Raw genomic sequence first — 13,865 nt, 5'->3', positions numbered from 1 at the left:
TATTTCAAAAGCCGCCTTCTTGGTCTTGAATATTGGTGGGTATTTTCATTGACTGTAACAGTGAAATTATTGGGAAGGAAAGTTATTCAAAGCAGAGAAGAGTGAGTGCCAGGGGACCAGGCAGGATAACTGCGGGTCTGATTTAGGCACCAGGTCACTTTGCAAGCTTAGGTACTCCTGCTAAGTCATCTCAGAAACGACCTGAGGGTTTGAGTTGCTCAGCTTCTGAAAACTGCTGTAGCTTGGGTTGGTTTTCTGTTGAGGTTTTTTGGGTTTTTTTTCCCCAGCAGTTCCACAAAGAGGGTGTTGAACCCTGGCTGTCATGCCTCCTTTGCTTGGTGACCATATTTGATTCTGTTTCTAGCTGGGCTGTCTGTCGGTGGCACATCGGTGAAGCGGGCACATCAGTGAAGCGGGCACATCTAGCAGGTTTGCAAGCGTGGCCCCAGGCGTCCGCTGACCCTCAGGCATAAGCCTTCATGCAGGATGCTGTGTATAAACATAAAAATAGCTAAAGCTCATAAATACTTGGAAAGTTGCATTTTCACAGCAGAGCCTCTCTGCATTAGTTCCCTGTGTGGGCTGTCAGGGGCACGTGCAGCTTTTTGACATGCTCAGAAAAAAGCCTGATCCCGATGCAGAGTGGTTTTGGGCAGTCCTTATCGCTGGATTGACTATTCCTGAGGCTTGCCCTCCTTGAACAGCATGCAGGGACCGTGTTGCTGTTCCCTGATCCAGGCACACAGGCCAGTGTGGGCTGGCTGTCATCTCCCTGCACCCCACCATGTCTCTGGGAGGGAAATGACTGATGACCTCTGCAGAAACTGAGGACTTCATTGTTAATTGCTATGGACTCTAAGTCTGATTAAAATCAGCCTTTATTAAATTAAATAAGCTCCATCTGTTAATAGTGTGTGCCCTTCCACTGGAGATAAAGCAAGTCAAAGGAAGTATCTTTCAGATTATATTCTTGTTTCAGTTAAGGTACAGAATAGAGAAGTGGCTCAGTCCTTGAAGTCCAAGCCAGATCACCCCGAGTCTCTGGTCTCTAATGAATCAAACCCAAACCCAAGCTCCAGCGGCAGTGTGAATGGGAATAAAAATCCAGATTCAATGGAATGAATCTCAATGGTTTGGGCCCTGCACTTCAGTGTTGATGATAAATTTGAGCCAGGAACTGGCCTGAAATCATACTATATGGGGTGAAATAGACTTACAGTTCCATTCTCATTCTTCTTTTAAAGAATTTAATGTGTTGGATGACATTTCTCCTGGGGTTTCCAAGTACTTTGGTTGGGAATCATAGTGGGAAGACAGATGTAATTTGGCTGGACACTTTACTCTCTTGGTTTTGCTCTGCTTTTTCATGTCCCTCAGATCCCAAAGTCAATGAAGTACAGGGACCTGCCATTTGTGTTTGCATATACGCATCTGCCTTCCCGCTTGGAGCTTTCAACTCACCCTTTGATATGCAAGCAAAATGACACAGAACTGAGGGCTGAGTATGGAGGAACTTCTAGTAAAAGAAACCCTAAGGAGGGGAATTTGGCAGAATTACAATAGAGCTGATAAGATTATGGTGCCTGTGCCAAATCCCCTTCCCTTCCTGAAACGGCCTCTTGGGGTATTTGGGTGCTGGGTCTGAAAGTTGTTGCTTGTCACCATTTACAAATGGGCCCAGATGACTTGCTGATCTGGCTGCAGGGCTGCTGGGCAGCTTTCCATAGACTTGATATGCTAAAACACCTTTGAATGGATAAAAGAGAGCTCTGGAGAGGAAGAGGTATCTCCAGGTCAGTGATGCTGTCGCATATATTCTGTCACCTTGCTTTTTGTGGCAGTGGGCAAGCAATGTGGAAACCGTAATGCCTGGATAAGGAAGGCAATGCAACATCCATCAAAGCACTGTATGGTACCTGAGGCGGTCCATGGTCATGAGGGATGCTGTGGCCTTTGGTGGACCTGTGTGGAGGAACTAGTCTGAGGAACCAGAAGGCATCTGACTCCCACATGAGAAACCGTGAGCAGATGCCATGTGCTTAGGTACTACGTGAGAGGGAAGTGCATCTTACCTGCCGTAAGGACAGGGCATTCCCTGCAATCATGCACCAACATCTATCTTACCACAGTTTTCAGGGATCTGGGTTTGTTTTGTTTTTTTTTTTTTCCTCTTTAAATTGCAGATTGCATTCATGCTTTTGTTTTTCATGGAGATCAACTTGGCTCTGTCCTTGTGCTTCAAATCCAGCTCACCTCTGGAAGTTGGAGAATCACAGGAAGTCTATTTAATCAAGTTCCCATTTGAAAAATCTTGCTTCCACTGGAATCAGTGATAAAACTCCCACTGATTTCATGCAGGCTGAGGTTTTTTCCCAAAGCCACCAGACAATGTGGGTGAGTCTCTTTGATTTGTTGATTGAAAGTTGGGGCTTTATAAAGGTCCTTCCAATATTTAGTTATGTTGAAAATACCACAAGGACATTCTTTTATGGAATATGTTACACTGTGTTCCTTGACCTTGGTCATGTGAGCAAAAATGAATTTTTACATGTAATTAGCAGAGATAAACATAAAATAATATTTTGAGGAGATTTATTTTAGGATTGAGAAGAAAATGGAAAAGAGGACAGCAACTTTTCTTATGGTGACCTAAAGAGCATGTAACAAAGACCAAAGGATGTAATCAGGAGAAAGGTGAACTTAGGCTGAACTTTTCACTGGATACTGGAATATTGTCCCAAAGGATGTGGTGGATGTCTCACGTCTGAGTCACTTATAATGCTAGACTGAACTTCTGTTCACTAGAAACTGTACAGCAGCAAACAGGAATTTTGCCCTTTCTCCAAGGAATGGACTCGGTAGCCTCACTGGTCTTTTTCCTGCTCGTTTCTGTGATAGTGTCTGGCCTGTTTTGACAATTCCCTTATCAGAGAACAGCCCTGTCCTGCCTGTCAGGTCTTCCAAATCAGCAAGACTTGGAGAGATATGACTATATTATTAATTCATGCCCCGTTTTATATCAAACCTTTCTACCATTTATATGGAAAAAATTCTCTGGCTAAAGTCAGACTTCTAAAGCCAAGCAAACTTCTTTGGCAGTGAATTTAGGATGAAAACTCATTGCTTTTAACAGAGATTAGCGTACTGAAGACGACCTGTGGCCTTGGAAGATGCACACCTCATAAATCAAGGCTAACAGTAGTGTTTAAAAGCTTGGACAGAGCACTCACTGGCTGATCAGAGATGAAACTGCAAGTGCAGTATCCAGTAACCAAAAAAAGCCGAGCGTCAGAAGTAAGCAATGTGTTCATACAGTATGGAAACTGCAAACTACGGGAAAACAAGGGAGGAATCTTCCCCCATCACAGTTTAGGAACAGCCAAAATATAGGCTCATCCTTATGCTAGATAACTGCTGCTTTGTGTCCACAGAGTAAAGAGGACCTTCAGCTAAATGGGCTGTGGGCTTGACCAGCTTTAACGTAGGGAATCCGAGGAAAAATTAGACAAGAAAGGAAATGCCCTCAAAATGAGAGGAGAGGACTTGGGATGTTCATTGTCAGATCAAGTCAGCCTAAAATCTGCCCGACCAGCAAAGAAATCATGTCAAGTTATTTTGAAGGGACTTGATCCCAGCGTGCCATTATCCTGACAATACTGATAAATCATACTGACTCCTGTGGCTATTGGGTACCTGCCTTCTAATAGTTGTCTGTTGTACTGGGTAGCAATGTAACTTCATCACTGTTACAGGGCCTTCAAAATTAAGGGATTTTTAACTGAGTGATTAGTGAGTATCATCTAACTCCACTGGGTGCTCCAAAAATCTCAACTGATGCACAAATACTTCTTTCAATTGCTGTCTTGGTTGTCATGCCTATGTTCTGCCTCAGTGAGTTCAGAGCTTCAACTGTGTGTACAATGTCATGCCTGAGATGTCCCCCTCTATTTTAATTTTCCCTCAGCCCCACCGAGGTGTTGCTGAAAGAGATAAGTCATCAGTTTCCCATACCTGTGAGGGAAGACTTGGGTGTTGGCAGACCAATACAGGCGAAGAAACCGGAAGCAGTGAGGTCTGGGGACAAAAAAGGAACCAGTTCTAGTTCTCTTTGAGCAAGGAGCGAGGCTTGACCACCAGTTGGCCTTGGATAGATTGGCAAACTATACGTCTGAGGAGTCCCAGAAAGGTAATTTATCCCAGCGGGGCTTTTTGGATATTTGCTTGCAATTACATTTGTTTTAGCGAAGTGAACAGAATTTGCTCTTCAGATTTTCATTTCCATGCCCAGAGTTTAGAGTTGCAGGTACCACCTGTTAACACTATGCAAACAAAATATAATTGACTCCCGCAGGAATCCCTCTGAAAGGCAGCACCTTGGGATTAAAGTTGCAGAGCCATCTATCTAAAATGATGTGGCAGATTTAATTAACGTGTCTAAAAATACACAGGCTGCAATCAAGCCTTTGCTTCTGCCCGTGTCTGTTCCCTGAAGGGGAATGCACATAATTTTCAAAATCTTGGGTTCTGTCAGCCACCTGTGAGTTGAATTTATTGATGCATGAGATTATCATAAAATTAATTTGGACACTGCTGAATTATGAGGTTGAAAACAGGTTGAGAAGTAGTTTCTCACCCAGTTTAAGCAATATGCTGTCAATAATGTTCTTTCAAGCCCATATGTAGAGCATTACTAGACAGCTACAGTTACAAACTGTAAATGCATGGAGATTGGATGCATATAGCCCCTCGTGGCAGAGAAAGATCTCCATAGCGTGGTACCAGGAATGATTTGGAATTACTTGAATCTGAGCAGCAGATAACTACAGACATCAAATACATTTCACTACTTGCCACTCAGGAGACAGATCTTTGCTACAGAGTCAGAAAATGGCATAGCAGCGAAACAGCCGAGGAGCCTTCAGTCAAGATGTCTATCTGTCTATCCATCACTTGGGGTTTCAGGCTTTGTATCCACTTTTTAATTAAAAGAACTTGTTTTTGTTAAAGCAGTAGCGGGCAGTGATGAAATGCAGTTTGCTAAGACTGCAGTAAAGATGTTAAGGGAAAAGAACAAATAGCATTTCTTATAGTGCTAACATGGTCTGCATCGAAGTTGCTCCCAGTGAGGCACCTTGTGCTGGCAGGTTTAGGCATTGCTTTTTGTCAGTTGTTCACAAAGGTCCTCTAAGGTTTTAGGGTGCAAATGAGGGCCTGAAGTCAGGTGCCCACGGTCTAGCTGAATGAAGCCATGTCAATGGCTTCACTCACAAGCCCAGATGGGACGTTTCAGGTCAGGTTCGTCTCTGGTAGAGATCCAGTGAGTTCAGTGAAACTCTCCGAGAGCATTGACCTAACTAACCTAACCAGCAGTAACATTCCTTGGAACAGAAATAATACTCTCAATCCAGAAATTTCAGACCCTGTAGAAGCATGTGTGTGGGAACGGAGCGGGGAAACAGTGCAAATAACTCTGGGCACTGACATCCTTGGTCAAATTTTAAAAATCACCCGTCTTGCTGCACACGCGGTGCCACGTGACAGGAGCCAGCTCTGCTGAGAAGGGGCTTAAGGGAATTCAGGGTTGGGATCTTGTAACAGACTCTTGGCAGAGCCAAGTAGATACTGCCTGTTATGCTTAATCCATGTTTCAAAGTTATTTTACAATCCAGAGATTGATAAAACCGCTTTTGAGAAGCTGAAAATCGGGCATCTGCTGGATTCCAGTGCCCGTGACTCTTGGAAGAAGGGCTGTAGTGCATAGACCTTATTTCAGCCTGGTTGTGATGGCTGCCTCACCTGCCTGCTGATTATCTGCCTTCGTTAGCACAGCAGATGGCTGTCAAGTGCCCTGGTAACTGAAGTGGCCTCCCCAGCCATGTTTATAACTACACTTCAGGGACTAGATGTAGGTGCCAAGGTGACTGTTCCAGTTTTAAAGCCCAGTAAGATAAGATGATTGAGAAAGCTTTAAATAAAAGCTAACCTGTGGAAATCCCTTGACAAATCATCCGTTTGTGAACTTTTACTTCCTCTTAGATTGCCTTAATCTCCTCCATCAGATAGGCTAAAGAAAATCCAAGGGTACAAGAGAACTATTTTAATTTAGACCCCCAACCTCACCCATGTTAACAGCCGGGGCTGTTTGCAAAGGCCTTTTGCATGTGGGATAGCATGTGTCCGAGGGCTGAAGCCTAGGGTTCCTTCAGAACAGAGTAAAAACAGAAAATAAAAATGAGAAACTGTAAAATATTCCCTTCTGATAAATAAAGGGAGGAGCAGAGAACTGTTGTGCAATGCAAAATGCAAATTCATGTCTCTACCATCGGATTTCTTTGCCGTCAGCAAAGACCTATGCTAAACTTTAAGAGTACATTTATGTCTGCACTGTTTTTAGCAATTGTTTTGCTTTGTATTTCTGATCCCAGCAGGGCTGCGGGGGTAGGTGTGCCTGCAGGTATGTGTGAACTAATCTCACGCAGCCTGGTGGGCTGCTCACACGCCCTGTTGCCAGATCAGGGCTGTACAGTTGCTGTTGGGAGGTTTAATGACTTTGCACAATGTTAAATTGCGCATCCTCTTGGAGAGAGGGTTCTGGCTCTTTTTCAAGATCTATAAATACTCGGGAAGTTGGCCCGACTTCTCGTTGCGGGCTGTGGGCACGGTGCAGGCTGGGTGTGTGTACTGGTGTGCTCTGCAGGGAGCTCCGTGTCTGGTACAGGGCACGCAGGCAGCCACGCTCCTGTTCTGTGGAGATGGTGGGAGACACCGCAAAGCGATACAGGCAGTTCCCCCATGCGGGATGGTTTTATGTACTTTTCCACATTTCAAATACCTTACAAAAATGTCAGGAGGCCATTAAATAGCTCATCTGACCCCCCGTGGGTGTCCTTCCCTCAGGTGGGGAGGACAATGTCCAGACCTGGGTCAGATGTAAGCAAGCTGAGTCTTTTGGAGAAGGACTGGAGACGTGAAGATGAGGAAAATGTCCAGGATTGTGACTAGCAGGGAGAGCTGTGAGACATAACAGGCCGTGTGCCACCGAACCTGCCTGGGAGCGCACCGAGAAACACGGGGGACTGTGAAGCTCTGCAGAGCGATGTGATATGACAGAAGTGGTCCTTGTAAGGTGGGATGCACCTACTGCACTTGTGAGAGACAGAAGTGATTACTTCAGCCTCCAGGAAATGCACCTTATTAATTTATTTTTATTTTTTATTATTACTAAATGTTATTAGTTTATTTTACTGCTTTTTACCCACAAGCAGGGTACTAAGGGCAAGCATGCAGCTGATGGCTGGTTACTGGCTGGGTGGGCATCTGTCGGGTGTGGGTCTGTCCGCAGTGACAGGAGGCACTAGGAAGCACACCAGGGCTACCCACCAGCTCCAATAAATAAGTTCTCAAAATTGTTTTTATAGCAGACACTGAATAAGTCTTTTAGACTCCAAAGTAAATGCTGCTTCTGGAACTTCTCAGTGGATTTTTATTAAAGCTGGCTGAGGCTGGAGGAAACAGCTCCTCTGACGTCAGAGGCTTTATATCGGAGTGTTTCGATTTTTATATTGTGCTCCTCTGGGCATTTAAGGCATTTCCGCTACACAGCAGATCCACCTGGAACTGTTTCATTCCTTTCTGCTCTGATTTAAAGCAGATAAAAGTTCTTGCCTGCTGCCAATTATTAGAACGTGTTTCAGTCTAATTTTGGGTATCATTTGGAGTTTATGTCAGTGGATCTTTAGTTCTTTGGAGCGTGAACCTTGAGCAGACCACGTTTCTCATAAATAAGAGAGCAAAGATGCTGAGCCTAGTCTGTTGCTGGAGATAGACGATCATGCTCCCTCTCCCAGCATGCTGTAAAACGCGTGGTGTTGCATCTGCTGGCTCCCGGCCAGGTGTTTGAGTCTGTTTAGCTGTGGCTAGACTTGTTGCGTGTGTTCTTCATTCATCACAAGCCATGTCTGAACTTGGCAAGTGCTGCCTAGGCCATGGGCAGTGGCTCTGCCAGGTGAGCCGTTAGCGGCTGGTCTCGGCTGGAAGTCTTCTTCCTGCAGGTCTTGAACGCGATTCAACCGTGCTGAACAGCAAACCACAGCTACGCTCACGTGCATGCAGTAGTGGAAACAGTTTGACACGCAAATCAGAAATGTCACTTCATTTAGCCAACGACTCTTGGCTGAGAAAGACCTGGACTTGTGCTCGGACCTGCAAGAGAGCAGATGGCTAATGTGGTCATCAGGCATTGCACCGTAATCCCACATCAAAACTTGGCTTTCCACAGAGGTCTGTGAACAGGAGTGAAATGTAGAATGTTAAATACAAAGCAAAGCAGAACCATTCCATTATAACCTGCAGTGATGGGAATTCAGTGCTGCTTTTAAGCAGCAGGGTTCTTAACTCCAGGCTTTTTCTATCTGGTTTTATTTCCCAAACCCCGCATTATCTTGTTAGGAGAGACATTATTTCCCTCTGGTAATTCCTCTTCCCTTCCTCAACTCTCCCGCATTTTTTAAACTCACAGTGGGGAGATTAAAATTTATAGTTGTTGGAGCTCTGTCTGTCTTTATTTCCCCCCTTTCCTAATTCTTCGACTCATCATGTTAAAACAGCACTAATTAAATCTGTTCTCACTTAAAATGCAGTCCTGCCTTCAGTAGGCAAAATTACATCTGGACTTTTCCTGAATCGGTCCAACCTTGGCTGTATTTCAACAGAAACCAGTGGCACTACACTGGGGTAAGATCGGTGTCGATAGATCAGAGTCAGGCCTCTGGTTATCTGAGTTATACGCAGCCAGTACGCTACTATCTGTCAGAGTTTGTTAGCTCACATGCGAGGTTATGTGAGCACAAGTACATTGCTCGTCTGGGTCAACTCAGGCTCTACACCCGATCAGCCAGCTAGGAGGGGGAATTGCAAGGAACCGGTCAGATCATCTGCCCTGCTTTGCTGTTTGGAGAGGGTTTGTTAGCCTGGGGGTAGTGTCCACCCCCCCATGCCTGTGTGCTGCACCCACACGAGAAGGTCTGAGGACAGACGCTGTCAGAGCTGGCGGCCGGGGTCCCTGCCTTATTGCCTTTTGCTGTCAGGTTTATCCCAACCTTTCGAAACTTAGATAATGACAAATTGCTGGTAGATTCCTGAGCAAGCCTTTGGCCGGTGAGTATTAGGAGAGTGGGGAGCACTGGTTGGATCAAGTCTGTAGTGTGGACATCTCCTTGGAGGTCATACCCCAGCCAACTGAATTCAACACGTGCTTCCAGCTGGCTGTGGCACTTTTTCTCATGAGCTGTCCTGGACTCCTGTGTTTCTGTTCTGTACACAGCTGTCTTTCAGAAGTGGCTGGATTTAATGGCATGGGAATTTTCTTCTCCTGCCAGAGGTTTTGGTACCAGTCTTCACATTCCTTTCCAAAAGAAGCGCCAGACGCTCTGCAAAGTCCACATGAGACCTTGCTGTTTGCAGCCAACCCATGATATAGCAGCAATCTCAAATGCTGAGATAGATACGTAGTTAGTAAATAGCTTTGAGAATTCTTTGAAATAATAGATACATATACTGTATAAATGTAAGAGATCTTATTATTTTTATTGCTAGGACTGTGCTGTGCGACACTGCTGGGGAAAGATCACATATTGCTGTTCTATTTCTCTTGGGATACAATAAGATACTTGCTTAGACCTAAGAAAACCTGCTGCTGTGCCTGCCTCTGATTCATGCTGCATAGTTAAATGCCATGGGAAAGCACTTGTAATACAAACACTTTTGTTTATAGGCAGACATTTCATTATCATATTACAGAATTCTCAGGACCAGCTGTCACGTGAGATTTCTGGCTAGGACATTTAACATAAAATTAAAGCACAGCGTCACATGCCCATTTAGCTGAAAACCTGAGCATAGTATCTGTGCTTTCCTGTTCTCTGTAAAGAGCTTCTTGGATGATATTTCTGTGCAGATTAGTCATGAGAAGTCAAAATGCAGTAAGCTTGATGACGTCTTTGTGACTGGATCAGAGAACAAATATTGTGATCTGTTCTGCATGGGCTCCCTGCAAGTGATTAAATTTCTTCTCCAAGGAATCTAGGTCATTTGCTAGGACCAGAGCACTGGACGTCTATGGAAAGGAAAACCGAAGTGGATTGTTTCCATACTTTTGAATCCAAAGTTTTACTGATAGTCCTGGATACTTTGGGAAAACGCATAATGGTCCCAGTACGATGTGGAAAATAATGCTACAGGTTAATAACTCTATGTAAAGGAAAGCTCAGATGCCTATTTCTAATCCTTATACAGTTTGCAAGATTGATTCCTTTGTTCCCAGGCAAGTAAGGGTTATGTTTGTGAGTATGAGTGTGCAGGGCCATGTTTTCTGTCCTGATCTCTTTACTTTTTCCTGCATCCATCACATCTGCCTGCTGGGTTGCATTCCTGTCTCCGATAGTCTGTGTGCTCTGTGCACTGGTTCCCTTTCCTTCTCTTCCTTCCCGTTTGATTTAGTGCCAGTGTCCAGGTTGAGATGTGCTTCCAGTATTCCATCAAGGGCTCACTAATCGGGCGTAGACTCCCCAAAGGTGACTCATGAATTTACCTCCCTCTGGGTTCAAATGCACAAGAGTTCTGAAGCATTTAAGTCCTCTTCTGGTCCCCACCTGCTGGCAGTGTCTACAGGAGCTAGGTGCCCAGGTTTCTAAAACAGTGGCACTGGAAAACACAGTGAGAGCAACAAAGAAACCCCTTTCCTACAGATATAACCAAAAGGAGAAATCTGCTGGTTTCCTGGTCTGTTTAAGCCTGTGTTGTCAGGTAATTAGCCTACAACATCTTCTTACACCAACAACAGGAGATGAACTGTCAGGAATGTTTCACTAACATATTTTTGGAAGAGAAAAATCCTGTAGGGAAAGATTGTCTTAATTGTCACCTAGAATTTGCTAAGTGACAACTGCCTTGCTACCGTGCTGTGCTAAAGGATGAGTGAGAGTCGATTGCTCCAGGTCAGGACATGTCCTTCTCTCAGAACCTGCCATCCCTTTTCACTCCTCCTGTCCTGTCTCTGGCTCTGGTCTTTGACTATGAAACCATAAACAAACCAGAACACTCCTCTGCTTCCGTGTGATAGACCCATAGCTGTGAGACTCCCAAGAACAGGTACGGAGGTTTATAACTTTGCAGGCTTTCTGGGGCTGTGGCTGGCGAGCCAGCTCTCTTGAATGAAAGCTGGAGCTATCTGGACTTGTGCACTGCTGTTCAAAATTCATGCAAGGCATAAAATGTGCTGTAACCTTTCACCACTGGCTCAGGGCTTCTCAGTGGTGTTGGCAAAATGTGGTCAAAGCAACACAGCCTGGATGAGAGCCCTTGTGAGCTGCTTTGCTGAGAAGCTTCTACTTCCACTAGGCAGCATTTCCTTTCCGAAAAAAAGCCCCATTTAATAGCTCTGTCTTGTTTGGTGCCAGTAAGCAGGAAGATGAAGATTGCTTCTGGCTTTGTAGATGCCTTGCAGTAGTAGAGCTGGTCTCTCTTTTTTTTTTTTTTTTCTTCAGCATATGTAAAGCAGCCTGTTACCAGGGTCAGTGGTCAGCCTGGGAAGTGGTCCTCATGTCCTCTGAGAGCTGGGTGGGTATTCAGGCTGCAAATCAGGCTTTACCAAGCTGCTTGCCTGGTGCTGCAACTTCTGAGCTCACCAGAGACATAAACACATCCAAGCGCACAAGCTGAAGGTGAAAAAGGGAGCAGGGGAAGGAGATTCCTAAAGTATACAGGGTGGGGGAGGGGCATCATCTGTTTATTGTATTTTTTTTAGTTCCCTCCCCCCTTTATCCTGAGGTCATGAAATGTGTTTTTCCAGCAGTGTCACAGTATGAAGAAATACAAAAACACATACTCCTGTTGCAATATGATCTGCTGGTAGGAAACCATGTGAATGTTTTGAAAGACCGAGAGTTTCTTCACAGATCAGACTGATTAGTGTGTCTGGACCATAACTCAAATCAGTGAGCATCTGCCCCGTGTTGCCACACTGGATATGATGAAAAATGACCCATAGTCCGCCAGAAACATGACTCATTCTTTGACCGGCAAGTGTCTTGGGATTTTGAAGAAAATACTTCAGAGATGGGGGGAGAAGGAATGAAGATAAATAAACCTAGAAAATACCCTGTGTAAGAGTTGCAGGACTGTTGACAGGCTTCCAGCTTGAAAAACGTAGTCCAGGGACAGTTTTTCCACAGCTGCGCTTTTGTGGCGTGCATCTTAGCATAGTAGAAAACCCTGCATTTGAAGCAGGCACCTCATTTCCACTGTGCTTCCAAGGGAAGCCTGAAGTCTCTGTGAGTTTCTTGCACAGACGGGGTGAAAAGAATGGACGAGGGATGTGGTTTCAAAGCTGTATCAGAAGGATGAGGTGTGCAGTCAGTGAAGGAGCTCTGCAGTTCCACTCCTGTTGGGAGCAGGAGCCCCAGCCAGAGCTGAGCATGGCTGGGGCAGTTGGTGGGGTTAGACCCGTGGGTTTCCCAGGGAGGGTCCCTTCCGTGTCTTTTCATCTGGTTTATCTGAGGAAAGAAAAAGCCAGTGCTTACTCATGGTGTTGTTTCTGGGATGCCGTTGGAGCTCACGTGGCTCTATCTCAAAGTGGCCAGCAGGTTTGGAAAGGAGAGGATTCACACCATGCTGCTGTAGATGCATCTTACATGTCCTAACGCTTTCCAGGAGTGAAAACTGTACTTCCCAAAAGTCAGGCTTTTATTTACAGTGCACTGAGATAGTTGTCTTGCTGGGGCTGCTGAGTTGTTTCCCACAAGAATTTTTTCTGTGAAGTAACCTAACCCTCACAGATGTGCTTTGCAAGAAGGAAATAACTTTTCTCCAAAACCCATCTCTGCTTCCCCTTTCACTTTGAGCACCCACCACTGCTGTTGGTGCTGTACGAGCTTGTGTGAAATTCGGGAAGTTCCCGGGCTCTTGGGAGCTGTGTGACCGTGGGGCCGTCAGCCGGTGTGTCCGAGCCGACCCACCAGTGAGCACCGGCCACGTGGCTGAGAGCACGGCTGGGTGCAGCCACGCACCCCGGCAGTATGAACATGGCATCCTGGACACGTGAGGCTGATGCAAGCACTTGTTGGTTCCGTCCTCTCTGAGTCCTATTGTGGTTTTCGGTGGGGTTCTTCTTCCTTTTTATAGGAGCCCTGTTTTCACAGTTTCAGGTTACTGCAGCCTCACAAATGAGATCGTTAAAAAAAGCAGCGTGAGCCCGGTACGAAGTGGCATAGGACCAGCGGTTGAAATTCTTCTTCCAGGAGAATTTTGTAAAATTTCTCAAAATCAGGGCCTCATTTTTATTTTAACACCTTATTTAACCTAGAAAGTGCTGTGGGTTTTTTTAATTATTATTTTTAATAGAATAATTAAAACTGCTAAGTAGAGTTTAAGACACAATTAAGGACTTCTCTAGGATTATATTTGATAAATCACAGACTATGTTAAAAAATGTTCTACAAAAGATTGTTCTGTAAAATTGTATCTAAATTCCAAACAACTTTTTCACCAAGCAGTATTATTTCTAAGCTTCAAATCTTTTCGAAAATTTCATCTCAGTATTTTCAACCAGTTAGAAAATGCTTAGTGTTGAACCCTGTCAAATCCGGAAGACTTGCTGGTCGTTACACTCTCTCAGGTCCTCGTGATTTCAGCTGACTGCAATTAATAATGATAATAGTCAGTTTTAATTACTTGGGGCACTTTTCTTGTTTTTCAGAGGTGTGTTTGGCACTTGTAGAAAGCATCACTGACTCTCTAATCTTTCACTGGAGGGATTAATCTTGCTGGTTTCATACTCTGAAGTTCCACGGGACCAAAAAGGACTGGAC

The 13,865-nt window shown here is 44.9% G+C and overlaps 2 long non-coding RNA genes across 2 annotated transcripts in view; one reads left to right on the top strand and one right to left on the bottom strand.

Moving 5' to 3' along the window:
- The window catches only part of LOC114013569 (uncharacterized), an 83,298-nt gene that overhangs the window by 56,557 nt on the left and 12,876 nt on the right, over nt 1-13,865 (top strand). The window lies entirely within an intron of this gene.
- LOC129785151 (uncharacterized) lies at nt 7,182-13,143 on the bottom strand. The gene is made up of 2 exons (XR_008748784.1): nt 12,907-13,143; nt 7,182-12,551 (listed from the first exon to the last, which is right to left on the bottom strand). It is a non-coding gene; the product is annotated as an uncharacterized LOC129785151 (long non-coding RNA).

This window comes from Falco peregrinus, chromosome 1 (assembly GCF_023634155.1).
Source record: "Falco peregrinus isolate bFalPer1 chromosome 1, bFalPer1.pri, whole genome shotgun sequence".
Taxonomy (NCBI): domain Eukaryota; kingdom Metazoa; phylum Chordata; class Aves; order Falconiformes; family Falconidae; genus Falco; species Falco peregrinus.
Note: the sequence above shows the minus strand (reverse complement) of the source record. Positions and strands in the feature narration are given on the sequence as shown.